This window comes from Monodon monoceros, unplaced genomic scaffold, assembly GCF_005190385.1.
Source record: "Monodon monoceros isolate NGI ecotype Baffin Bay Population unplaced genomic scaffold, NGI_Narwhal_1 Super_Scaffold_22, whole genome shotgun sequence".
Lineage (NCBI taxonomy): Eukaryota > Metazoa > Chordata > Mammalia > Artiodactyla > Monodontidae > Monodon > Monodon monoceros.
Window position 1 is genome coordinate 38,675,540 of NW_021703779.1, and position 27,389 is coordinate 38,702,928.

The 27,389-nt window shown below is 40.9% G+C and overlaps 1 protein-coding gene and 1 pseudogene across 1 annotated transcript in view; one reads left to right on the top strand and one right to left on the bottom strand.

Annotated features, from left to right (window-relative positions):
• MAOB (monoamine oxidase B) overlaps positions 1-27,389 on the bottom strand; it is a 112,664-nt gene that overhangs the window by 71,111 nt on the left and 14,164 nt on the right. The window lies entirely within an intron of this gene.
• On the top strand, positions 4,937-5,325 carry LOC114905700 (annotated as a pseudogene).

Here is a 27,389-nt window from a genome sequence, read left to right on the forward strand (position 1 = left end):
TTCAGATACACTTGCTGAGCATGTTGAGGCTTAAACAAAAGGGCTCAGAACGAAACACAACATCACTCATACACACTAGCATTTTATATTCCACAAAAGGTACTACTGGGTAAGTGCAGTTACCCAATAGTATCTGATGCTAAACAGAAACATTTACTAAAACAAGCCAGGGTCTTATCAAATCATTGAATAGAGTTCTTTATGCTCATGTGCCTTAAAAAGGCATAAATAGAAATTACAAAAATATCTTTAAATAGGGCAATACGAGAATATGTTGTTAGAAATACCTCACAACTTGTCTCACTCATGCTTGTTGGATATCAACTGACAAAAACTGATTTGAAAAATAATTGACGCAAATACCAATGGCTTAAGAAAGTCCCTTCAAGTTTAGGAGGAGGGAATTTTAGGAAACTGAAGAAGAAACTGAGGAGTTGGAGTCTGGCCCGGAGCTGATTAAGATTGTTGAGATGTATAAACAACAAGGTCCTACTGTAGAGCACAGAGAACTATATTCAATATCCTATGATAAACCATAATGGAAAAGAATATTAAAAAAAGAATGTGTATATATGTATAACGGAATCACTTTGCTGGACAGCAGAAATTAACACAACATTGCAAATCAACAAAACATTCTAAATCAACTCTACTTCAATAAAACTTTTTTTATAAATAAAATAAGATTGTTAAGATCTCAAGGGATTCCTTAGTGATGACTGGCAAAAGGACTAATGGTTTGATTAATCAAAGAATAAGCAAACAACTAAGTATCCAGAAGCGCCCCAGCTTACCACAGGGTTGTTTCCCAAGAGTTCATGTTTATGTCAGTCATTTGGAACTCTTTTTTTAAATAAATTTATCTATTTGTTTATTTTTGGCTGAGTTGGGTCTTTGTTGCTGGGCGAGGACTTTCTCTAGTTGTGGCGAGCGGGGGCCACTCTTCGTTGCGGTGCGCGGGCTTCTCATTGCGGTGGCTTCTCTTGTTGCAGAGCACGGGCTCTGCAGGCGTGCAGGCTTCAGCAGTTATGGCACGTGGGCTCAGCAGTTGTGGCTTGCGGGCTCCAGAGCGCAGGCTCAGTAGTTGTGGTGCACGGGCTTAGTTGCTCCGTGGGATCTTCCCGGACCAGGGCTCGAACCCCTGTCCCCTGCATTGGCAGGGGGATTCCTAACCACTGCGCCACCAGGGGAGCCCCATTTGGAACTTTTAACACATTTTGCCATAGAACAAAAATATGAGAGATGGTACATTCTCTGGGAAGTCTGGGAATTTTAAAATGCAATACTATTGTGAAAAAAAATCATAAAGTAGCAGAATTACATTTGCCCTAAGAACACTAGACAGTGTAATTGGCACGGTTGAAACAGGCAATCATTTCCTGACACAATGCAATAACAGCTAAAAAAAAAAAACTCCACAGTAATAGCAGCCACCATCATAAAGCATTGAGGATTGCTTTGCTGTGTGAAGAAACAGCATTTCATACATAATGCTCATCGGATTTTCACCACAGTGCTGAGAGGTATTATTATCCTCATTTTAAAAAGAAAAAATGGAGGTTTGGAGACATTCACTGACTTGCCGTAGATTATACAATTAGTAAATGGCAGGGTCAGGTTTCAGCCCCAAACCTGAACTCTTAGCCACCACCCACGGACCAAAAAGGAAAAATTTAAAATGCAGTAATCTATACACTGATTGATGCAAAGTGTTTTAAAACATTCTGCTCTCCATCTAAATAGAAGAATCTTAAAATATCAGTTTTTCTCTTAAACAGATATTTAATTTTTGCAACTAATTTAGAAACAAGCGTATAATGACTTCCTACTTTTAAAAAGCTAATTAAACTTGAGTTTAACATGCAGGATCATTTCACAATGATCATTTGGCAACTTCAGAGGCAGCCCCTATGTGTCCCTGACAGGCCCTTGATAAGATCATCTCATTTGTTACCTCTAAATGGTGCAGGATCCGTAGTATTTTGGCTCAGGGAGTCTCCTTCGGATGGATAAGCAAAGCATGGTGCACCTTACTAATGGTAGACTAAAGCCTAATGCCATGAAATGATCAAAATATTTCATCTCCCTTCCCAGGTAATTCACTTGGAAAATGTTTCATCAAAGTGATGACTATTTCAATTAAATTATTTGGATACTTCAATTTGGATTAGACACTCAAGTTATTTAAAATACCTAAACATCAGTGGTTTGCAGCTTTATTAACATTCTGTGCTTCCAGTTTTGTGCCATGGAAAAGGGCCGAAGAGTAACACACTGTAGGAGACTGAAAAGTACACAGTGCAGGTAACAAAGGGGCCTCTTCTTGCTTTGTCGATATGTCTCATGTCCTTCCTATCAAAACCTGATCTTTAACAGAATTTGTCAGCATTTTCAAATGCAAAGTTAGTTGTTTTGAAAACATTATGAAACATCAGTACTTCAATATTACATAAAGACTTTTTCTCAGTTTAAAGTTACCAAAAAAAAAGTATCGTGTTAACCGAAACTGAGAAAAAAAATTCACTGTAACTTAAAGCATCTCTACCCTTATAACACTGGTAAACCATATAAGCACTCCCTCAGAAAGGATAAAAGCCAAAAGTATGCAAACAGCCCTCATCACCTCTGTCACTTCTGACAAAGCAAATGGTTTTATGCGAAAATTCTAGAAACAACCAAGTGACCTTCTGATCAAAGAACTGGAATTCTTTGGTGTCTCTACAGAGAATGCCTTTCCAGTTATTTAACACAAACATGCACACACAAACAAAAGGGTCTGGGGAAAAAGAAAAATATCACCAATCTGAGATTAAATTCATTAAAGGAAAGCGGCATTTGTAGGTAGAATTCAGACGTTGATTGTTGAACTCTTCAACACAGAGTAGAGGCAGGTAAAGATATCACTGAAAACAGGAACATTTTATTCCAAATGTTTTACATATAAGAATTTATCCTCCTAACAACTCTATGAAGTGGGCAGATGTAAAAAGAGAAGCACAGAGAGGTCAAGTAATATACCCAAGGTCACACAGCTGGCCAATGGCAGAGCCAGTATTCAAATCCAGATAATCTGACTCCAGATAACAAACATGGCCAGCAGCCTTTACTAAAGGGTGAAACACTGAACGCCTTCCATAGAACATCACGAACCACATAAACATCAGGGTCACTGCTAGCACATACCATACCTTTGTGTAAATGACAAGAAGGTGTTACAGGGAAGAACAAAATCTGACTGCATGCTGGATCTGTTTCTTTTACTTTAACCTTTGCTTCCCATTGCTTTTGCTCACTAAAAGGATACGGTCTATACGTAATGGCCTGCCTCAGGGAACCCTGCCCCTCTCTGTGAATGTTAAACCAAAGTGCCTTTGTTCAAGGAAACATCCTGACCCTGTCCACCTGTGAATGGCTGCAAGAAAGAAGAAATTAACACATTCCCTCCCTGAGGCTGGCCATTCCAGGTGATATTTGCAAATGGCCTTTTAACCTTACTTCCTCACCTCCTCCCCCTCTTTGTTCTATAAGAGAAACTGGCATCCAAACCCCATAAGATGGTTCTTTTGTGACACTAGTCTGCCATCTTCATGGTTTGCTGGCTTTCTGAATAAAGTCGCTATTCCTTTGCCTCAACACCTTGTCCCCCGATTTATTGGCCAGTTGAGCGGTAAGCAGAGCGAGCTTGGACTCCGTAACAAAGGCACACACTCATGGCAGGTGAATTTCAAAAAGGCATCCTTTCTTTGGGTGAATGCAGCTCACATCGGTGCTTGGCTAGCAGTGTGGGCTGGATTACAACCCCTTTCATGGCATCAGCCTGAAGCTTATGCCGTGGCCTTGAAACTCAGAAAACTTATTTCCTGAATGATAAGAATTTAATTATCTAGTCTGTGTCCTCGATGCTAGTACACAGTTGGCACTTTCATGTTTGTTGAATGTATTCATTTAATACCCTGCAGCAAAGATGACATTTAATTACTTAGTCAAGAAATAAACAAATGGCTGAAATGGTGTCTATATAAACATAATATATTTAATATAGTATAGGAAACTAAAATATTGACACACGTTGAAACTGATTTCTTCTCGTCACACCGGAAATGGTAAAGGGATACCCTTGACTTTTTCAAAGAAAAAGAGCTGGAAAGAAAGCCAGCTAACCAATTATAATAACCACCTGATATTTGCACAGCACTACAGTTTCCAATATTCACACACATTAAGTTCTTAACAATAAGCCTTTCAGGCTCTCACTGTTATTCCTATTTTTCAGATTAGAAAATGGAGTCTGGGAGAGATTCAAGAGCTTGCTCAGCGTTACACAACTAGCGATGGCAGAGCTCGGTCTAAAATCCGGCTCTGTTTTTGTGAACTGTGTGTTCTTCATTACTCACATTACTTCCTGTAACATACAAGGGCCAATGTTGTTAAAAAAAAATCTCAAAGCATGCCGAGTTTTAAAAATAGAATCTTTCTTTATTAACTTTCTTGGAAAGACTATATTGATAAAAACCACCTGGAGTCTGTCAGTGCCCAAAACCCTGGGACCAAGACATTTACAGGGAGATCTGAAGACATTTAGAGCGTCGCAGTGCCCTCTAGGATACCGCCATTGAACTACTCATTAATAGGTGCTTTGGGCCCCGCCCCCTCGCCTGGGTCTGGGGCCCTGCCAGACGGCGGGCGGGTAGGGGCGCCGAGAGCGGGGGCGGGGCTCAGTGGTCGAGTGACGGCCCGCCTCACCTATTCGGGGCCCGGGCCGCGGCGCGGTGGGCCCCGTAGCCAATGGGCGGGGGCGGGGGGCGGCCCGGCCGACGGGGAGAGGGAGCTCGCTGCTGGGGGACGCGGGGGGAGGAGGGGGCGGGCCCCCAATCCGGTTCCATCCGGTTCTCCTACCGCCCCCGCCGCGGGTCGCAGCAGCTCGGGCGGCGGGAGGAGCGGCAGCGACCAGGCAGCCCAGCTTCGCGAAGGCTCTCGGCGCGCCGCGGCCCGCAGGCACCCAGCACGCGCCCGCCCCGCCGCCACGATGCCCAAGAGGAAGGTCAGCTCCGCCGAGGGGGCGGCGAAGGAGGAGCCCAAGAGGAGATCGTTGAGGTTGTCAGCTAAACCGGCTCCTGCAAAAGTGGAAACGAAGCCAAAAAAGGCGGCAGGAAAGGATAAATCTTCCGACAAAAAAGTGCAAACAAAAGGGAAAAGGGGAGCAACGGGAAAACAGGCTGAAGTGGCTAACCAAGAAACTAAAGACCTGCAGAAAATGGAAAAACTAAAAATGAGGAGAGCCCAGCTTCTGATGAAGCAGGAGAGAAAGAGGCCAAGTCTGATTAATATCACACACCTGGTCCTATCAGTGGTCCCTGTTTCCCTTGTACAATCCAGGGGAATATTTTTATCAACTATTTTGTAAATGCAAGCTTTTTAGTAGCTCTAGAAACATTTTTAAAAAGGAAGGAATCCCACCTCATCCCATTTTTTAAGTGTAAATGCTTTTTTTTAAGAGGTGAAATCATTTGCTGGTTTATTTTTTGGTACAACCAGAAAATAGTGGGATATTAAATATGGGAGGCTTTGATTGTCTTGGGTGTCAGCTTAACCTTCCACAGATGGAGGGTAGCTTTTATATCCCATAATACAAAGCATACTAAATGGCAGTTTGGAGTCAGTTGTGCATTTAATGTCTTAAACACTTTAAATTACTTCTCTTCCGATGTGGTTTTTGGTAGAATTGTTTCCTAAAGCAAACCACTCACCCCTTGGTCTTGGCTCTCCTGGGCAGATTTTTGTGCACTCTGTAACATCTTTGGTCGTGGTAGTCCAGTTCTTCTAGTAACTGTTAATGTGCTGTGAACGATTGACAATTTGAGTATGTAGTGTATGTGATATTAAATTGTGAATTAGTGGGACTTACAATGTAACAGCATATCAATATTTGAAGATATTGGTACTTGATATCCTGTGAAGGAAAATTTGCCCCCAAATTTTAAGCTGGAAAGTCACTGGAATAACTGTTCAGAAAAGAATAACAACTACATGATTTTTTAGGTTTTTGGTACGTATGTTGAGAATTGTGTACAAATTGAAATGTCTGTGTACTGATCCTCAAAACAACCAATAAAATCTCAATTATGAAAAAAAAAGGTGCTTTGGCCAAACAGTTCCTCCTCAAGTCCAGGCTAACTCTTTCCTGAGAACGCACCGATCACAACTTTCCTGAAAACTGAAACAACACATGATATAAACCAAACATATCAATGTGTATGTACTATCACTTTGATCACTGAGAAGCAAAGTCTAGAATTACGTTATTCACATCTTGCCCCCAGATATGAAAAAGACTCCAAGCCCTCTTGGAAGCCCTTTGCTCTGTTTTCTCTTAGTCAAAATATACAACACAAAAACAAATGGCAATAGCTTCTAAAATAAAGAAGACCTTTGCTGAAGCCTCAGGCCATGTGATGATTTATGCTCTTGAAAAGGAGAAAAAAAACATCAAGCTTTCATGAGTTGCCATAGAAACCTTTCTCCAGATGCGGCTGCTTCTGAGATACTACAATGAGACTGCCTTCCAAGGCCTTTCAAAATACATTTAAAACCATAAAAATTGTTTCATCACGCTTTACATGTAAATTATTGCATTTCCCTAAAATGTCAGCAATCATAATGAGCCTCGTTTCATAGCCAAGCTCTTGTCTTTTTTTTTGTCGTGTGAAAGGAGTGGGTTCTCTTTCGTGTATTATAATCATGGTAGACAAAATTTGTTTCCGCTTGACCTCAGTATGGTCTCCCATGAAAAAAGGAGACAAACCCAGGGCTTCCCTGGTGGCGCAGTGGTTGAGAGTCCGCCTGCCGATGCAGGGGACACGGGTTCGTGCCCCGGTCCGGGAAGATCCCACGTGCCGTGGAGCGGCTGGGCCCGTGAGCCATGGCCGCTGAGCCTACGCGTCCGGCACAACAGTGAGAGGCCTGCGTACTGCAAAAAAAAAAAAGGAGGCAAACCCAGCAATTACAGCCTTGTCTTTCCCAAATTTGTGTGTTATAGTCTTCATTTTAAAAATTGTTATATAAAACTAATCGTTTAATTCACCTTTTGGAAATTCAATGGAATATATATAAACACACTCCTTTAAGAATACTGTTTTTTAGGTATCGAAAATAATCATATGATGCTACAATAGTTTCCTTGACTGTGATTTAAGGGTGAAATATCTCTGCTCTCCTATGGATTACCGACATGATTTTTATTTATTTATTTATTTTACCAACATGATTTTTAGAATCACAAACATCTTTAAGGTAGAATATAAAATAGGAGAGATCCATTCCCCCTTTGGCTCACCCACTCCCTAGATCTTAGTCTCTGAAAGAGCTGGGTGTTACAAATGCCCAGAAGAGGGTCACAGGCCTGCTGTAGAATACTTGGAACACTTCTTCAGTTCAACATCTCCTTTCACCAAAAATGAGATGATTAATTTGGAATTCTAGAAGAACAGAATAAAATGTGGACATTGCCAAGGAAAAGAAATCTGGATGAGATGTGACAAGTAACTGGAAGAAATGAAGTTACAAAGCAGTCATTTGGGAGCCTAGTTTGGAGCCTGGCCCAGGAGTTTTACTTTGCTGCTGAAACACCCTTGTGAGCCAAAGACCAAGGCAGTCAGCAGTGTGCAGAGTAAAAGGAAAACATAGCCTCATTCAAGGACAAGGCAGAACATTGTCATTCTGCAGAAAAACTCTATTCCAAATAGGTCTAATGGGCTTTATGACCTTGAACAAGAGTCCCCACCTTTCTGGGCCTCACTTTCCCCATCTGTAAACTGAATGATTAACCCCCTTTCCATTCTGTGATTAATCTACATGAGACAGGACAACAATTTTAATTAACCTGGAATTTCATTACATAGGTGGTGTCTTCATAACTCCAAAGCATTAGCCCAAAGTCTGCCCTGCGGAGCATGAAATTTGAGTGACATCAATAGGTGTTAATAAAAAACATGTGAATTTTGTTATAATAAAAGCATTGTGATAAAAACAAAACAAAAAACCAAAAAAACCACGTGATTTTTGTGCTTGTTGTACGACAAGAAAATGCAGATGCAAACAAAGCTAGTTAAGGATAGGCGTGCTAAGGTAATTAGAGGCAGGAGGTCCCGATGTCTGTGGCTTCCTCTGAAATGCATCAAAAAAAAAGAGGGATTGATAAAGAGAGGGATGGATAGATGGATAATACGGAACAAAGCAAATATAGCAAAAATGTTAACTGTACAATCTACTTGGTAGGTATATGAGTGTATAATTCCTTGAAAATTCTCACAATAAAAAATTCTGGAAAAAAAAAGTTAAATCGGGTGGTCAAAAGGTACAAACTCCCAGTTATAAAATAAATAAGTCATGGGGATGTAATGTACAACATGGTGACCAGAGTTAATCAGACTGTATTGTATATTTGAAAGTTGCTAGAGAGTAGACCTTAAAAATTCTCATCCAAAGAAAAAAAATTTTTGTAACTATGTGTGGTGATGTATGTTAACTAGACATATTGTGGTGATCATTTCACAGTATATACAAATATTGAATCTTTATGTTGTACACCTAAAGCTAATATGTCAATTATATATCACTTTTTTTTAATGGCTATAAAATCAAAATTATGAAGATGATTATTTGAAATAATAGGTGGGTTTTCTTAGATTATATATATTTTTAATTGCAAAATACTTAAGGTTTGCCCAACTTAAAGATGAATGGGGCCTCCCTGGTGGCACAGTGGTTAAGAATCTGCCTGCCAATGCAGGGGACACAGGTTCGAGCCCTGGTCCGGGAAGATCCCACATGCTGTGGAGCAACTGAGTCCGTACGCCACAACTACTGAGCCTGCGCTCGCTCTAGAGCCCATGCACCACTACTACTGAAGCCCACGTGCCACAACTACTGAAGCCCGTGCACCACAACTACTGAAGCCCGCGCACCTAGAGCCCGTGCTCCACAACAAGAGAAGCCACTGCAATGAGAAGCCCGTGCACTGCAACGAAGAGTAGCCCCCGCTCGCCGCAACTAGAAAAAGCCCGCGCAGCAACAAAGACCCAACACAGCCAAAAAAAAAAAAAAAGATGAATGAAGCATTGTTTAAGTACAAATGTTTGCTGACATTTTCTGTATCAACAATGGTTGTTAGTAATGTTACCAAGCTGCTGTAAAATAAAATAAAAATAAACACACACACACAAAAAGTTAAACTGGTTTCTATCCAGCTGGACATATTGCATACCTCCATCAGGAGATACTATATACTATTTACATAATTTCTTAGTCTCTATAACTTATTGGGGGACAGGAGATGGAAGTGATTTTCTCAAGGGCAGAAATGTCTCCTTACATATTTTGGGAAATACTACCTAAAGCAACTGGTCCATTTGGTCAATTTGTAGCCATTGTGGCTACAACTGGTGGTGGGTTGGTCACAGAATCCCCTCTCAAAAAAAAAACCCTCCTCTCTTCCTCTCTACAAATCAAACATTCTCAACCACACTACTGTCCTTAAGCTGCACGTTATCAAGGAGTTGATATCCAAGCCTAACGTGCTTCCAGAAGAGAACGAAGCCTAACAGGCAAGGCACCACAGGGGTGGGAAGAGGGTGACTGTAATATACATATTTGGAAAGGGAGCTTCCTGGGAAGGCTGGAAGTGTACTTAGTTCCACCAAGTGAAAAATGGTGAAACAACAGTGTAAGAAACTATAAGTTTCCCTCTTTCTTCTTCTTTCAAGACATGCAGTGCTGCAGGAAGGCCCATGGGCTTACCAGTTTAGAACCTCTGCTCTAAGCTATCTGGACCTCATCTCATTAATAGGGATACGGCTTCAGCAGAGGTCACCATTTTCTTGGGTTCTTACTGATTCGTCAGCTCCTTGCATGGCTTCAAAGATGGCAGCTCTTCCTGTTCCAAAGCAGGGCTCTTCATCAAACCAGTAAGGAAATCCCTAGTTTTCATTATATTTACAATGTAGGGATAACTGACAAACCTGAAACTAATGAATGACCATATCCTATCCATTTTCCCAGGTTTTTTTCTGACTCGTAACTTGGGCCCAGTTATTTGCCCAGGAGTCTGTGTCTGAAACCTGGAATTTATCCTTGAGTTTTCCTGATCCCTTGTCCCATCTTACCCTTAATGCCCTAAAGATCCAGCATGACTTCACCTCTGCCAACTTTTCTAGCTTTATCCTTCTGCTCCCCACCCTGTACCTTATACTCTAGCAATATTGAATCCCCTCCCCCTGTGGTTCTTTCCATATCCCACACTGTTTAGTGTTTCCAGGCCTTTGTTCTCCTGCGAAAATTTCACTTAATACCATCTCATCCCCCCAAATATAGCTCAGGCTCTAGACAATTTGCCCTACCCAACTGTCTCCCCCAAGGTGTGTTATGAGCCCTGAGTCACAGTTGCCATAGCAATGAATAATTTACCCCTTATTAGAGCACCTACAGTAAGAATGAGGAGACCAGGGCTTCCCTGGTGTCACAGTGGTTGAGAGTCCGCCTGCCAATGCAGGGGACATGGGTTCGTGCCCCGGTCTGGGAAGATCCCACATGCCGCAGAGCGGCTGGGCCCGTGAGCCGTGGCCGCTGAGCCTGCGCGTCCGGAGCCTGTGCTCCGCAACGGGAGATGCCACAACAGTGAGAGGCCCGCGTACCGCAAAAAAAAAAAAAAAAAGAAATGAGGAGGACATGGTGGGCCAGGAGGAGGTAGGCTGAGGCAGAATTTGCATCTAAATCCCCAAGAATATTTTGGGAGCTCTATAATTTTGAACTTTTCACTCAAATTATTTTTGGAAAGAGGCTTTTCCTGTTATTTCATACCAACTGTTTGGAGATAGGTTGAAAGCTCTCCAGGTCTGGCCAAAAGCCACCTTGTGGTTTGATAAAAGGCTTCCGGAAAGCCAAAACAAGCTGTCAATGTTTGTGCAGACAGGGCCTCAAATGGAGCTCAGATGAAGTTACTTGTGTGTTCATTAGGTTCAATTCTTTTTAGGGAAAATTATACTCTCAGAAAGAGTAAAAAAGGATCACTCTAAATCTCAGTGAGAGGTCCTGGACTCAGTTGTTAGGTTAATATCAGAAGAGGACCTGCCACACAAAAATGAACACTAGTGCCAAAATGTATAGAAAAACAGAATATCTGTTGCTGTCTGGGCAAATTATTTCAGGGGTATCTGTAGCTGGGATCCAGTTTCCTCATTCACTTTAGGACATCTACTCAGTTACCCCAAATCAAAAACAAATTGAGGTGCTTTTAGTCAGAATATCTAGATTTCATTCTGAGCAGTGGGCCCCAACCCTTACCAATCCAATTGTCTTAATTAATTCCTTGTGTGAAATTGGCTTTGTATCACATCAAAAAGGAAACATTCATCTTTCTGAAAAATTAGACATCTCTCATATTCAGGGTCTACCATTGATTAAATTTATCCCCTCCTTTAAACCTCAAGTTCCTGACCTGTAAAAGAGTGGAAGTATTTACTCCCTACCTTATCAAGTAGTTGTGAAAAGAAATTGAGGCAAAATATATAAGGCTCTTAGAACATTGCCTGTTGCATGGTATATACTCAACAAATATCTGTTCAATGAATGGATCCAACATCTTAGGAAGTATTTGGCTTTGAAATTGGAAGAATGAGGTTCTGACCCCACTTTGCCTCTTAGGCACTGTGGAATCTTGGGCAAATAACTTCTGAACTCCTCCTAATTCCAATCTGTAAAACAGGGATGTACCTTGCAGGCAGAGTTGAAACAAAGATTATGTGTGCAAAATTACTTGCATATATTGGGCCTGCTGTTGTCATATAGTGATAGGCAGGCTGGGCCTGCCAGGGAATTAATCATGCCTCTGCTTCCTTAAGTTCCACCTCCCCACAAATACTTATTGGCAACTCAAGCCTTTTTATAGCATGTCTCATCAACCTTTGATTCAGTATAGATGATTTATCTATAGACCCACGTCTTACAATATTGGCATAACATCCCAGGTTTTATTATTTCTTCAAACTGTGCATCACACAAAAAATGACTGGGTCTTAAACCACCTTCTTTTTAACCTATAACAAAACAAATGGATAAATTGTATCATAGATTGGACAAATGCCCACTGACCATAGCAGAGAAGAGGTAAAGCAATTTTTTCTCTGTTGATAACATTTTTATCATGGACTTGGAGCAATCTAAGCAGCTATCTTTTGTTTTTTTTTTTTTTGCGGTACGCGGGCCTCTCACTGTTGTGGCCTCTCCCGTTGCGGAGCACAGGCTCCGGACGCGCAGGCTCAGCAGCCATGGCTCACGGGCGCAGCCGCTCCGCAGCATGTGGGATCTTCCCGGACCGGGGCACGAACCCGTGTCCCCTGCATCGGCAGGCGGACTCTCAACCACTGCGCCACCAGGGAAGCCCAGCAGTTATCTTTTGATTAATCATCCTCGGGAAGAATATTTTAATATCTCTTTTCTAAAATTAAGACTATTATATTTGACAGATACCTTCACGCAATTAAATGAATAATGTTTTTGAACCGTAGTATGTAATTTCCCACTGTCCAAAATGGCTATTTCATGCCTTTTCTTCTTCAACTTCCATGACACCACCTCCCCTGCCCCCAGCCCTCTTCGACTGATGACTCTGCTTCATTTTTTATTGAGAAAATAAAAATATCATCTTTCCATAATAAATCCAGCTACATACCTTCACCTGTGCCTGCGTGTGCTGCTTTCTTTACGTCTTATGACTTAAGTGAAGTGACTTCTTTAAGGAAGTCAACCCTCGCCACTCTCTTTGGATCCTATTCCCCCCAGGGCTTTGATCCTCTAATCATATACTTTCTTTCCTGCATCATCAATTTCTCCCTCTCTCCTGGATCACTGTCATCGACACACAAACCTGCTCTGGTATCTCTCATCTTCAAAAAACCTAACTGGCCCAATATCTCCTTTTAGCTGCAACCCCTTCCCTCTGCATCTCTTCATAATACTTCTTCAAAGAGTTATCTTCACCCATTGCCTCTATTTCTCCACTTAACTTCAGTCAGGCTTTCATCCCTACCATTCCACCTAGACTACTCTTGTCAAGGATGTCAGTGATTTTCATATTGCAAACCCAGTGGTTCAGTCTGGGTCCTTAGATTAATTGTTCTCTTAGCAGCTTCCCCTCTTGTCCTCCTTCTTATTCTCTCTCTCTCTCTTTACAATGTCTGTAGGATCTGCCTTAATGTCTCTTTTTTTGGCCGCGCCGTGCAGCTTGCGGGATCTCAGTTCCCCAACCAGGGATCGAACCTGGGCCAAGGCAGTGAAAGCCGAGAATCCTAACCACTAGGCCACCGGGGAACTCCCTTGTCCTCCTTCTTGATCCACTGTCTTCACTTGTTTCTGGGCCACACACTTCCTTGGGTTTCTTCCTCTCTAACTCTGCTTCTTCTCAGACTCCTTTGCTGGATTTTCTCCTCTTCCCAGCTTTTAAATGTTGGAGAGCCCCAAGACTCAGTTCTTGGATCTCTCTCTTTTTTTTTTTAATCATTCTTGGGTGATCTCACTCAATCTTATAGACTTGAAGCTTCAAGCTTGATATAGAAATTGCCTACTTAATTGTGCCTTCAGCTATTTAATAATCATCTCAAACTTAACATATCTCAAACAGAGGTCTTGAGTCCCCTCCACCAAACCAGTTCTTCTGCAGTCTTTTCCACCTCAGTAATGGTACCACACTTCACCCAGTTGTTCAGGCCCAAATCCAGGAATTATCCTTGTTCTTTTTTCCCCCTGGCCACTCCACCCTCCAATCAATACATCAGTAAGTCAACTCTACCTGAATACAACCATTTCTTAGAACCCATACTGCTACTACCTTGGTCTAAGATGAAAGCATCTCTCCTTTGGACTACTGCAATAGCCTTGCAACTGCAACTGCTTCCACTCTTACTTCTCTGTTTTCAATTTACATAGGGTAGAATATCCTTTAAAGCAAAATCAAATTCAAGACATTTCCCTGTTTCAAATCTTCCAACGACTTACATTGCAAAGAGGTAATCCCACCTCATTACTTAACCTATAGGGCCACATATGAATTCACTCTTGCCTACGTATCTTGCCTTAGTACCCACTTCATCCCACTCCAGCCATGCTGATTTTCCTTCTCTTCCTTGAACACTTTAAAGTTGTTCCCACCATAGGGGCTTTGCATCAATTGTTCCCATCTCCCGTAATACCCTTTTCCCTGATATTTACATGTTCAACATCTCTGATCTCAGCTTATACCTCACCTCTAAAGAAGAGGTATTCCCTGACTCTGCTCCATCACACCACCTATTTTATTTTTCATGGATTACTTGCCACTGGCAGTACTTTGTATGTATGTATGTAGGTAGGTATTTATTTGGTTGATTTATTGGTTATTTACTGTGTGATCCTCCTCACTAGATTATAAGCTCTGTGAGGGCAGGGTCTTAGTTGTTTTGTTTCCTACTTTATTCCCAGAACCTGGGAGAATATCTGACATGTAGATAGCCTCAATAAATATTTGTTGCTGGCATGAAACAACTCAGACAAGTCAACTAGTTCAGCAGCAAAGAATGAACAGGGGCTCGTTTTGCAAAGAACTTACTCTAGTGGGTTCATCAGAATGCATATCTACTCAAAATCTGATGTATCACAAAACTTATTTTAATGTCAGTGTGACCATTTGATCACAAGTGCCCTTTAAAATTTTCAACCCCAACTTTTCTGTTCCAAATATCTTTTTAATTACAAACTTATTCCAAAAAATTTGCAAGGAAAAAAGTGTCAACATAGAAATGGAGTCTTCCACCTGGAGAAGGATTCATACAGGTCTCCAAATATCAACAGTACAATGTCAGCTCCACAACCTGCCTGCCTCACATCTAAAGGCCACAGAGTTTCCTTTAATCAATAACATAGTCTGGGCACCCATCAGAAAACTAAACTATTTCCTCAGCCGAAGATCACTTGAGCATCTGATATTTTAAAAAGGTATTTTAAAGGCTTTGTTAATTATGAATTCCTCTGGGGCATTTAAATATTAAGCCTGCACCATTAGGTTGTGCAACAGAAAGGTACCTGGTCTATGTTGTACCAGCTACTTACAGAAGTTTCTTATACATTAAATGTGTTTTAATATTATGCTCTAGCTAAAATTGTGTGTGTGTGTGTGTGTGTGTGTGTTTAAGTACCTTAAACAAACTCTGTACTCCCAAGCTTTGGGCATAGCACCAAGTTGTAATGCCAATCTGCATTCCAAGTTGAAAGGTGAAACCACCTCTCATTAGAGGTGGCTGCCATCTTGTTAAAAGGAGGTGTAATCCAGACCTGGGGGTCCTCTGATCCTTGACAAATTCCTCCTAGACAAAGGAGCAAATGGAACTGAAAATGCCAATGTCAACACTTACACCCACAATTGCAAAAATACATTTAACAGCCTTTAGTAACAAAATTCTCAATCTAGAAAGTTATGCTGTGATGTTCTGTTCTTCTGTGTTCCCTTGTCCAGCTGAATTTCTGTTTGATTCAATGAGTCTATTTCTGGGGCTCCTCTACTCTGTGTATATCCTTGTGTGGGTCTCCATGTACGTTCTTAGCTTAGTCTTACTATGTCCATCTGTATCTCACACTTCCCCAGTTCCTTCTGTCTCTCATAACTGACCCAACTACAAAGCCAATAGTTATCTATTTTCCCATCTGTTGACCTTGGCTGGAAATACATAGTGATTTGGGAGTCATCTTAGCACAGGTGAAGTCTGAAACTGCTACGTTCCGCTGGGGGTTTGTAAAAGTAGTAGAATCACAATACAAGTTTTGCATAGAATAATACCACAAGGAAAACATGTTCAAGGAAGTCTACTTATTGGACTAAACCATTTTAATTGCAGTATCAGAATCATCCCGTGGCTTTTGGCCAGACACCTGGGTGTGAAATCTGTACATTGGAAGGGGTCGAGAAGCTCACAGAAGACTACCTGCATTAGAAGGGCATAATCGTTCTCAAAGAGCATTTAAACATCTTGGTTAAAGTTTTTAACTGTAACCAAGAAACATATATGTAAATACTGGTTTATTCAAAAAGAAGAATAGATTCCACCCCAGATTCTAACCACAAATGAAGAAAAAAAAGAAATAAAATTAGCCCTCCCAGAAAATGTAATTGACTAATACACACAAGAAAAATGTTCAACTTTCTAGTAATTAAAAACAACCATTTTCACCTCTCAATTTGAGAAATACCATTTTCACTTGCAATCTGAGAAAGATTGTAAAAAAAGGATGATATTAAAGGCTGTCAACAATGTGATGAAACAAAGCTGGCTAGAATAGTAATTGGTAAAACATTTGAGAGAAGCAATTTGGCAGTATCTGTCAAAAACTTTAAAGCATCCATATCTTTAAATCGGAAATTATTACTTTATGACTCAATTCCAAGAAATAATATCAAATGTGGAAAAAATATCATTCCTAAAGATCTTTAGTGCAGTGTCATTTATAATAACAGTGCACACACATAATACATAATGTCCAATAATCTGGTATCAGTTAAGTAAGCTATGGTAAGCTTATTTGATATTAAATTGTGTTCATAAAGACTGTAATAATGTGGAAAATGCTTATGTTTTAATATCAGGTGAAAAGATATAAAATTGTGTTTGTTCTATGACTATGAATATAAATGTGTGACACACACACAGAGAAAACAAACAAATGCATGAAAAAAGGCTGAAATAAAATATACCCAAATGTTAAGAGTGGTTGTCTTTGGATGATAAGACTTAAAAATAAACTTATGAAAATAATTCATCCAGAATTAGTAAAAAAAATTTATTAGTTGTGATGAGTAGTTTCATTTACTGGGCTATTTCCAGGATTCATTGTATAAATGATTGACTTTTTGTTATAAAGTTATACTTTTTAGAGACCTAAAATTAAGCACTTAGAATCACATAATTGCAAAACTTCTCTGTAAATCAGTCTATCTGCCTTTATATTGTCACTAACCTTCCCTATTTCAGAAAAAAATTGTATGCAAGTAAATTGACAAAAGTGCTTTCCCAAAGCTGTATATCAAATCTAATAAAAATAAACTCAACTACTTGAAATTTTATGAAATTTACTTCAATTACAACCTAATGATGACAGTGGGGAAAAGAGCGAAGGATGTACATTATTTTTTCAAGGCTCAGGAGCTGTTTCCCTTAATTGCTTTTTCTTTGAACACCACCAATACATCTTTATTAGATTACCCTGTAAATTTTGGAACTTAATGACATTGTTTATATTGTGCTTTCTAAGCTGACGAATACAATGCAATTATCGCTCACCCATTAAGGGACTGAATTTGGCATCAAGATCTGTATTCCAGGCTCACAGGCCAACTAAAATGCCCCAACGTTCATAGGAAAATTGCTACTAAGGAAAATACTTATTACATGTTAAATATACACATAAATATATTCATGTAAATATACACATTTTATATATAAGCATATACTTAAATACACCAGTAAGTATTTTCTTTGGTCAGGGTTTTCCTGTGAATGTTGGGGCATTTTGCCCCAAGGATCTATCTCTTCCAGTCCCAACCATCTGGGAAAAGCATACGGGAGAAGCAGGCAGCTTAGCTGGTCAAGCCCCTCCTGTCTCCTTCCAGTTTCCTGGACTAATACAGTCAACTTCTCTTCCCAGAAGGCAACACAAAATACCATCTTTCTAGGTGCATCCACACTACGTGGTATCCAGAAAATCACTGAAGATGACATTTTAAAATCTTAGGTACAGAGAACAGACTTGTGGTTGCCAAGGGGGGTAGGGGAGGGATGGATTGGGAGTTTGGGATTAGCAGAGGCAAACTATTATACAGAGAATGGATAAACAACAAGGTCCTACTGTATATACAGCACAGAGAAATATACTCAATATCCTGTGATAAACCATAATGGAAAAGAATATGAAAAAGAATATATAACTGAATCACTTTGCTGTACAGCAGAAGTTAACACGTTATATATATAATATATATATATATGTTATATATATTATATATATGTTAAATTATATACATTATAAATTATATATATTATATAAATTTTAAAAAATCTTAGGAAGATGATTCTCAAAAGGTTAAGCATAGAGTTACCATATGACCCAGTGATTCCACTCCTAGGTATCTAACCAAGAGAAATGAAAACATATGTCCACACAGAAATTTGTACATGAATGTTCATAGCAGCACTATCACTATCCACGATAGCCCCAAAGTGGAAACAACCCAAATGTCCATCAACTAATGAAGAGATAAACAAAATGTGGTCTATCCATACAATGAAATATTATTCAGCCATAAAAAGGAATGAAGTATTCATACATGCTACAATGTGGATGAGCCTTGAGAACATTATGCTGAGTGAAAGAAGCCAGACATAAAAGTCATTTATGGTATGATTCCATCTATATGAAATGTTCAGAACAAGCAAATATCTAGAGATAGAAAGTACATTAGTGGTTGCCAGGGGCTGAGGGTAGGCGGGTAGTGATGGTGGTGGTGGTGGTGATGGGGAATGGAGAATGACTGCAAATGGGTGCAGGGTTTCCTTTTGTGGGGCCAAAAAAACTCAGAAGTTACATTGGGGTCATGATTACACAACCCTGTGAATATATTAAAAACCATTACACTGTACACTGGAAGTGAGTGAATTGTATGGTATATGAATTGTATATATCAACGAAGCTGTCATTTAAAAACTTTAAGAAGATGAAATTTTAGAACTCGATAGGTTTACAATTATTATCATTCCTTTTTAAAGTTATGTTGAGGTTTTAATGAAAGATGTTGTAACAGGTGTTGTCCATGCCCCACCCCACCCCCCTACGTCCCCTCCTCATTCGTTTCTACTTAAGCCCCTGACTGACTCTGCCTCACAACTCAGTGGGGATAAATGAGGAGTATCCTCCACTGTCTCCCCCGGGGTCCCCAGCAGGATTGAGCTCCAGTCACTCACAGTGGAAACAGGCTTGAAAATTCATCCTTTTTGACTTCCTTACCTCCTCTAGGCTTCCAAACCCCTCTGGGGTTTGCTGGGATCACTTCCCAAATAAATGACTTGCACTCACATTCTGTCTTAGGGTCAGCTTCTAGGGGAACCCAAGCCAAGATACATGCTACCCTTTCTTCCTTTCTCAAACAATAGCCATATCTTGCCCCACTAGAAAGATCTAGAATGATGATAATTGGTCAAGTTATTAAAAGAAAAAACACAGACACAGAGAAATAGATTTTGTTGACTCGGTTTTACAAATAATGCCGAGTTTCCTTCAACTGCCATAATAACTACAGCCCATCTTTACATACCAGGCTGCATGGGAAATGTGGTGGCCTTTGGAGCAGGGGTTTCTGGAGCCACTGTCTTCCCTGGGGGTTCCAACCAGAGGATTCTGAGACCTCAGCCTACAGGTGTAGAAGGAGCACCTCCCAGTGCAGTGCTGTGGATGGCGCGACTGCAGCGTGTCCAGTCCATGGAAACAGCAGCAAGGGCTTCAGGGGATCAGAGCAGGGACACTAGAGCTGGCAGAGACTAGCAGATGGAAGGTTCCAGAGTCAGCCAAGTTTTGGTGAGTCGGGAACCCTACTGTCCTCTGGGGTTCAGTTAGCATGATGGCCCTACTCAGAGGGACAGAACAGCAGACGCCATGGAAGCACTGCCACCAAAGTACTGAAAGCTTAAAATTGGAAACTTTGTTGGTACTCCTACATGTTGAATTCTTGCTGAAAAGTTTGGTGGGAATACTCAGGTCGTTTCTGAGAACGATGAACTAATTGTGTTCCTTAGCAAAAACCCACCAACTAACAAACTAAAACCTCACGATGAACAGAATAAACGTATGACTGTTTCATTTTTGGTATTATATTTTCCAAAGTATACCATCCTCCTAGTTTACATATATATTTTTAAATTAATTAATTTATTATTTATTTTTGGCTGCATTGGGTCTTCGTTCCTGCATGAGAGCTTTCTCTAGTTGCGGCGAGTGGGGGCTACTCTTCGTTACTATGCACAGGCTTTTCATTGCGGTGGCTTCTCTTGTTGCGGAGCACAGGCTCTAGGCCCGTGGGAGGGCTTCAGTAGTTGTGGCACACGGGCTCAGCAGTTGTGGCATGAGGGCTCTAGAGCCCAGGCTCAGTAGTTGTGGCGCACAGGCTTAGCTGCTCTGCAGCACGTGAGATCTTCCCAGACCAGGGCTCGAACCCGTGTCCCCTGCATTGGCAGGCGGATTCTTAACCACTGCACCACCAGGGAAGCCCCCTAGTTTATATTTTTAAAGATGGGCCTGTTCTGAAACTCTGGGAACCAAATGCATTTCAGAACTTCGAATTTTTCAGATTTTAGAGTGACAAAACAGTACGTAGGTGTATATTATGTAATAGCCCTAATGACAACTGGGACAACCACTCTGAGATCACCTGCATTATTATGTCTGCAGTAAAACATATGACTAATAGCAAACCAGACACATCAGTTCTGGTCAGCTCTTACTGAAAGCTCCTGAAAATACTTTCAATTTTCAGAGCTCTGGGTGTTTGGGAATTGCAGATAAGGGACTGTGGCCTATATTATGGTAGATTAGAGTCATAGCTGTCATCAAATAAGTGCTGAGCACATGGATGTTGAAAATGGGACAAGAAGACTCGGGGAAAACGAGGACATTCCCTTCATTAAAAATATAATTTTGCCAGCCAACTAGGTGGTTTAATAGTTACTAACCAATCATCAGAAGAGCTAAACAGACATTTCTCCCAAAAAGATATACAGATGACCAAGAGGCACATGAAAAGATGCTCAACATCGCTAATTATTAGAGAAATGCAAATCAGAACTACAATGAGGTATCACCTCACACCAGTCAGAATGGCCATCATCAAAAAGTCTACGAACAATAAATGCTGGAGAGGGTGTGAGTAAAGGGAACCCTCCTACACCACTGGTGGGAATGTAAATTGGTATAGCCACTATGGAGAACAGTATGGAGGGTCCTTAAGAAACTAAAAATAGAACTACCATATGTTCCAGCAATCCCACTCCTGGGCACATATACAGAGAAAACCACGGTTCGAAAGGATACATGCACCCCAATGTTCATTGCAGCACTGTTTACAATAGCCAAGACATGGAAGCAACTTAAATGTCCATCGACAGATGAATTGATAAAGAAGATGTGGTACATGTATAGAATGGAATATTATTTAGCCATTAAAAAGAATGAAATAATGCCATTTGCAGCAACATGGATGGACCTGGAGATTATCACACTAAGTGAAGTCAGACAGAGAAAGACAAACATCATATCATAGCGCTTATGTGAGGAATCTAAAAAAAATGATACAAATGAATTTGTCTATAAAACAGAAACAGACTCACAGACTTAAGAGAACGAACTTATAGTTACAGGGGGAAGGATGGGGTGAGGGATAGATTGGGAGTTTGGGACTGACACGTACAGACTGCTATATTTCAAATAGAGAACCAACAAGGACCTACTATCTAGCACAGGGAACTCTGCTCAATATTCTGTAATAACCTAAATGGGAAAAGAACTTGAAAAAGAATAGATACACATATATGTATAACTGAAAAAAAAAAGAACCCTGTTATTTGGGAAAAAAAGTTACTAACCCATCATAATAACTACATTAAAGTAACTCAGAAAAGAGGGATAACACAGAGGGGTCCAAATGAAATTTAAAACCCAAAGTTCTAAATTTGGTTCTCAAAGAAAGGCTTAATTAGCCAATCAACATTTACTGTGAACTTATTAGGTGCAAGCACTGTGCTAGGTGGTGAAAAAGACAGAGTGTCTGCACTCCTGGAGTTTATCCCAGGGAGGGCAGGAAAGGTATAAAACAAGGTGCCATAGGAAGGAAGAACTGGGGGTGCAGTGTAGTTTGCGGGAAAAGCTATCAGATAAGGAGACCCTCCCACTAAAAAGTAAGTTTTAAAATAAACTCTGAAAGATGATCAAGAGTCACCAAAGTCGTACGTAGGAAGGAGGAAAACGGAGCAGGACCCCATGGTCCATGACCCCCATGTCCTCAACCTGCCTTTTGTCTGTGGAAAAACTTTAGCCAAAGAATAAGTTTAATCAGAGAAGTGAGAAAATGCAGAAACAAAGGAAAACAGTCCAACAAGACTAACTAATAATAGTTTAGTCATTAAAAATAGTCAAGGACCTTTAAGTTCCTCCTCAAGGGCTATAGATAATATTCAGAGCCATATTTTTTGAGCTGTCTTATAGATACCAAACCCCCAACAGGTGGAAGAAGTTAACCACATGATGACCAGACTGGAGCCATGACATAAGCAGCCACAATTCTGAGAGCTGGCCTCAAAGATATATGAACAAACCGACCTTGGAACTAAAGACTAACCGTACTTAAAACAATCAAGACCACACTGGTCAGACCACCGCATGACCAATTTCAAGATGACTGTCAGAGCTGACTGTGCTGTTTCTGCATGTGGCCCCCTCCCTCGGCTTATAAAAGCTCTTTCCCCCTGATTGTCAGTGGCGGGGGAGTCGGCCTTTGGACAGGACTCTGCCCTTCCCTCCCACCCCTGCTTGCCGGCCTCCGACATAAAGCAAACTTTCCTTTCCACCAACCTTACCTCTTTATTGGCTTTCGAGAGGTGAGCAGCCAGACCCCACTTTCAGTAACAGTAGGAGAGCTAGGAAGAGATCCACATGAAGAGCAAGTGCAAAGGCCAGAGACCATAGAGAACATGGTAGATTATTTGAGAAGTTGAAAGTGGGCCAGTGTGGCTACACAGTGAACAGAAGAAGTCATGGGAGATTGGGCTTCCATTGTAGGGAGGGCTCAGGTCTGCAGTGTGTCTGGGCCACAGTCATCATTTTGGACTGGATCTTGGGTTTAATGGAAGGTTGCTGAAGGGTCTGAAGCACACGAGTAACCTCATGAGATTTATATTTTAGAAAGATTATCCTTCCAGGAGAAAAGTCTGGAAGGATACGTGCCAGGCTGTCAACACAAGTCACCTCAGAAGGGTTGGGATGGGATAAAGGCCGATGGGTAGTTAGCTTTTGTCTTTGAACAACTTTGTTTACATCACTTCTGACAATAAATTTTTGTAACTTAGAAACATCAAATTTGTGCTTTCCCCACTAAAAACAAATTATTCTTCCTTTAGTGTAAGAAAGGACTGGATGGATGAACCTTGAGGACATTACGCCAAGTGAAAGAAGACAGACACAAAAGGACAGATAGTGTATGATTCCACTTATATGAAGTTCCCGAGTAGTCAAATTCATAGAGGCAGGAAGTAGTATGGAGGTTACCAGGGGTTGAGGGGAGAGAGGAATGGGGACAGAGTTTCAATTTAGGTTGATGACAAAATTCTGGAGATGGATGGTGGTGATGGCTGCACAACAATATAGATGTACTTACTGCTACTGAATTGTACACTTAAAATGGTAAATTTTACATTATATATATATTTTTTCCACAGTAAAAAAAGGAAAAAGAAAAAGAGTGGACCGGAGAAGGGCTGGACCAAATGACGGGACTTAAACGAGCAGACTCAGAACTATAGCGGTCCCACGTGTGGAACCCCAGGTCTGGAGGGACACGGAGACGGTGAGGTGGACAGATCCAAGCTATATTTTGCAACTAGGACTTTAGGAATAAGAAAAGAAGAAAGTATCTAATATCCAAAAGCAGACCCTGAAACAAGGAGTTGGATGCCACTAGTTTATTTGGGAGGTGACCTAAAAGAAGCCCCGGTAGGACTCTGGGGAGATGAAACAAGGAAGGGAAGGTAGGCAGTAAAGACACAGCATCTAGCAGGCTGTTATTGTGGGCAACTGGGGCTTGATCCCACTCGAGACCTCTGGGAGACTGTGCAGAACATGCCTTAGTGATTCCAACTAAGAGGGGATTGATTGATCATGTCAGTCTTAGGAAGACGGCTGTTCCTGGGGGCATTAACCCCGCCCCACTGCTGGCCTGTCCTGAGTGGAAGCCCTTATGGGTTCCAGTGGCCAGAGAAAGCCCTCAGGCATAGACTTGCAGCACTCAGTAGCCGTAGGTCCCTGTATATGGGAATGGGTGCTGAGGGGAGATGGTGGGACCCCTCCAATGTCTGCTACCAGTGTCAAGGGTCTTGACTTGAAAACTGGTCTGAAGGTGATTCTATTTCTCAAAACAGGGAACACTGGAGGTGAAGCGTGTAGGTGCTGGCACAGGAGGCTGAAGGAGCAGCTAGAGAAGGAGGAGGGAAGCATGAAACGGTGGGATCATGGGAGTGATGAGAAGCGATGGTTTAAAATGCCTGGTTAACACATAGCACGAGAAGCTGAAAAATCTTAGTGGGAACTCTTCTAGAAAACAGTATTAGTTAAATAACAGGTTATAGGACCCAAACACCCTTATACTGTGCTGTACCACAAGGCTCAGATGCCAGACAGAGGAAACAATACTCAACCAGACAAGTAACAGTGTGAGAGAAATAAAAGTTTCAATGTGTTTCCACGCTCCATCTATTTCTGACTTTCCGCTTCATGTAAAATTGTACAAATCAATATACTGCACATACCACCTTATAGGAAGGATATATTTGTGGAGGGAAAAAACCCCTAATATTGCCTTTCTTATATGTACGGAATTATATGTAACCAAGGTCCTTTAGAAATACCAGGCAGATACTGTATTTTTGTTACTATATTTTGCACATGTTCTTCACACATAGATGCAAAGGTTTTAGTGGCAAGATTGAATAAGCTCTCACTTTACAGATTACTTGTAACTTGAAAAATGCAGGCATCACTTTTCATTGTCATTGAGGTCTTCATCCATTGTATTTAAAAAATATTGAAAAATAATGCCAAGAATTTATATATAGAATGCATGATTTGAAGAGTGGTTTAAATTCTAATTGCTCATACTTTAAAAAACCCCTATTTTTCTATGAAAAAGTATTCAAATATCTTAACACACACATATATTCATTGGAAATTTACAATTCACTAATGCTTTGAATTTTAGAGATTGGTTTTAAACTTGCTCTCATGCAATCTTTAAACCTATAAATTCCTTTCAAAGGAATTCATCTATGGGAAAGGAAGCCATATTTTAAAAATATCTGTTTACTGAAATATACCTTTTAAAAGAACACAGTAGGAGAAAAAAAATGCTCTCTCATTTCCATCAGCTTCTCATAGTATTCTGTTCACAAATAAAATCCAGAAATAAAGCAAGCATAAGCCCCAGATGATTTTTCTTTTGCACATAAAATGTTTTTGCCTCGCCTACCTTGCAGTCAGCTCAACCTCTTTGTACTTTTCCGCATTTCTCAGACCTGTCCACTGGAAGCACAATATTGTGGACCAGCAGACTGATTTATCTACAGAAAACTCATTTCCCTCTGGACATATTCTTCATGAAATCAGAGAGAAAGGAACAAGGGGAGAAAAGCAGATCACAGGCAGTGAATTTTGGATGTTCTGCCTTTTATCGACTAGGGCGACCCATGCGATTTCCTTTCAGATTGTGGCCGTTCCCGCATGCAACCCGATTTCTGACGACAGAAAAGGCATTTGTGATGTTCTCCGTACCCCTCCTAAGGCCAGAAGTATCACACCATCTATGAGTAAGACTAAAAAAGGTAACAGAGGACACAACACCTGGAAACCCAAACCAAAGTTATCTTAGCATCTATTCTAACTTGGTCCAAGGGTGATCTCTTGAAAGGTACACGGAGGTTTCTTTCATTGAAAAGGGACATTTTTGTGCATGCATCAACAATAAATAGGCACAAGAAATGTAATTTAACATGATTCCTTGTGTGTGCGCGCCTGTGTTAAACTGGAACTGTCTCCTGATTGTTCATTCCTAGCACCTGGCACGTAGAAGGCCCTCACTTAATGTTTTCTCAATCAGAGGCTAGCAGCAGAGGGACAGAAAGATTGGCGTGCTGCCAGACAAGATTTTTCAGTAGATAGTAAACAGAAGAGGCTGAATCACAGGATTAAAAACTAGCCCACAATTTCCTTTTACTGACATTTCCATAAGTAATGTGCTTCATCTTTTTCCATCAGAGAACAGAATCCTCAAAGTGTCGATGTCATCATAATACTAATAGTCTAGCTCTATAATCTTTGGTTTGGCAGGGCATGGGAAGGACCCGCTCTCTCTCTCTCCTCTCTCTGTTTTGCCGTGGAATGTGACAATGTGTTGTTCCTATTGGACTTTATATAATGCTGAATTATATATAGCCCTTGCATTTTTCCATGCTTTTCCAATCATCTTCAAATAAGTAAGCTGGTAGGGAAAGTCTTTCTTTGTCTCCCTGTTGCTCTGCACTGCCAGACCTTGGGCACCTTGCTTTGGGTCCCCTCCCTATTCTGTGTCCATCAGTCACACACAAGTCAGCATTTGAGGGGTTATCCTTTCAGTGATGTGTGTGCAGTTTGAACAAAGACCTCTGCTTAGAATCTTCAGGACCCAAAGCACAGGATTCCTGCCTTTCTCAATCCAGCAGATGGGCCTTCCCTAAATTTAGACTTAAGTCATCCCTAAACTTGGACTTAATGAATAGTTGTGTCCTCTGCCCAGTTGTAAAACCAAGAGCAGATTACTATTTTTTTAAAAAGGCATTCATTTTTCTGGCCTTTAAATTGTTTGTTGAATCACACAGAGAATACTATCTCTGGACATGGTGATTCAAAATGTTGCAACTCATTTAAATGCTATTAATGGTCATTTCCAAGAAGTACAGTCAAAAGGTTACCTGTCCAAACTCTACAGCACCCTCCCTTGCAATCATGATCGTCTATCCTTCTAGTTCACTTGTTCAAATCCATCTCATATCAATGTCCTTTAACCCAAGACCCTCGATCTATGAACCTTTCCACTCAAATCCTACCAACAGCTCCCTCACAGCCTCACTTTCTCTCTTCTCCTTCTGGGATTCCATCGTCCATTTCTAGAATCACTTTCAGTATCTACAATTCCCTGTAAGAAATCCTACAGGAAGCTGCATGAAATGGTTGTAGTATTAGGGGAAGAACAGAGGTTGACACCAACAGCACCATTTTGCCAATAACCCAGAATCTGAGCTGGATCCAAAATGGTAGCCTGGGAGAGATGGATGGCTCCTGACCTGAATCGTCTTCACAGACTAGGGGTGTCTGGTTCATAATTTATGCCTTGGCTGCACAGCCACAAATTTCTCCAATAAAGAAAGACATCCACATTTGTAGCAAGTCCAGATCAGAGCCTATGAATCTCACCTCTAAATCAGCACACACAGTGGTGAGAGAAGAATTGAATTCCCCAGAGCTTGTAT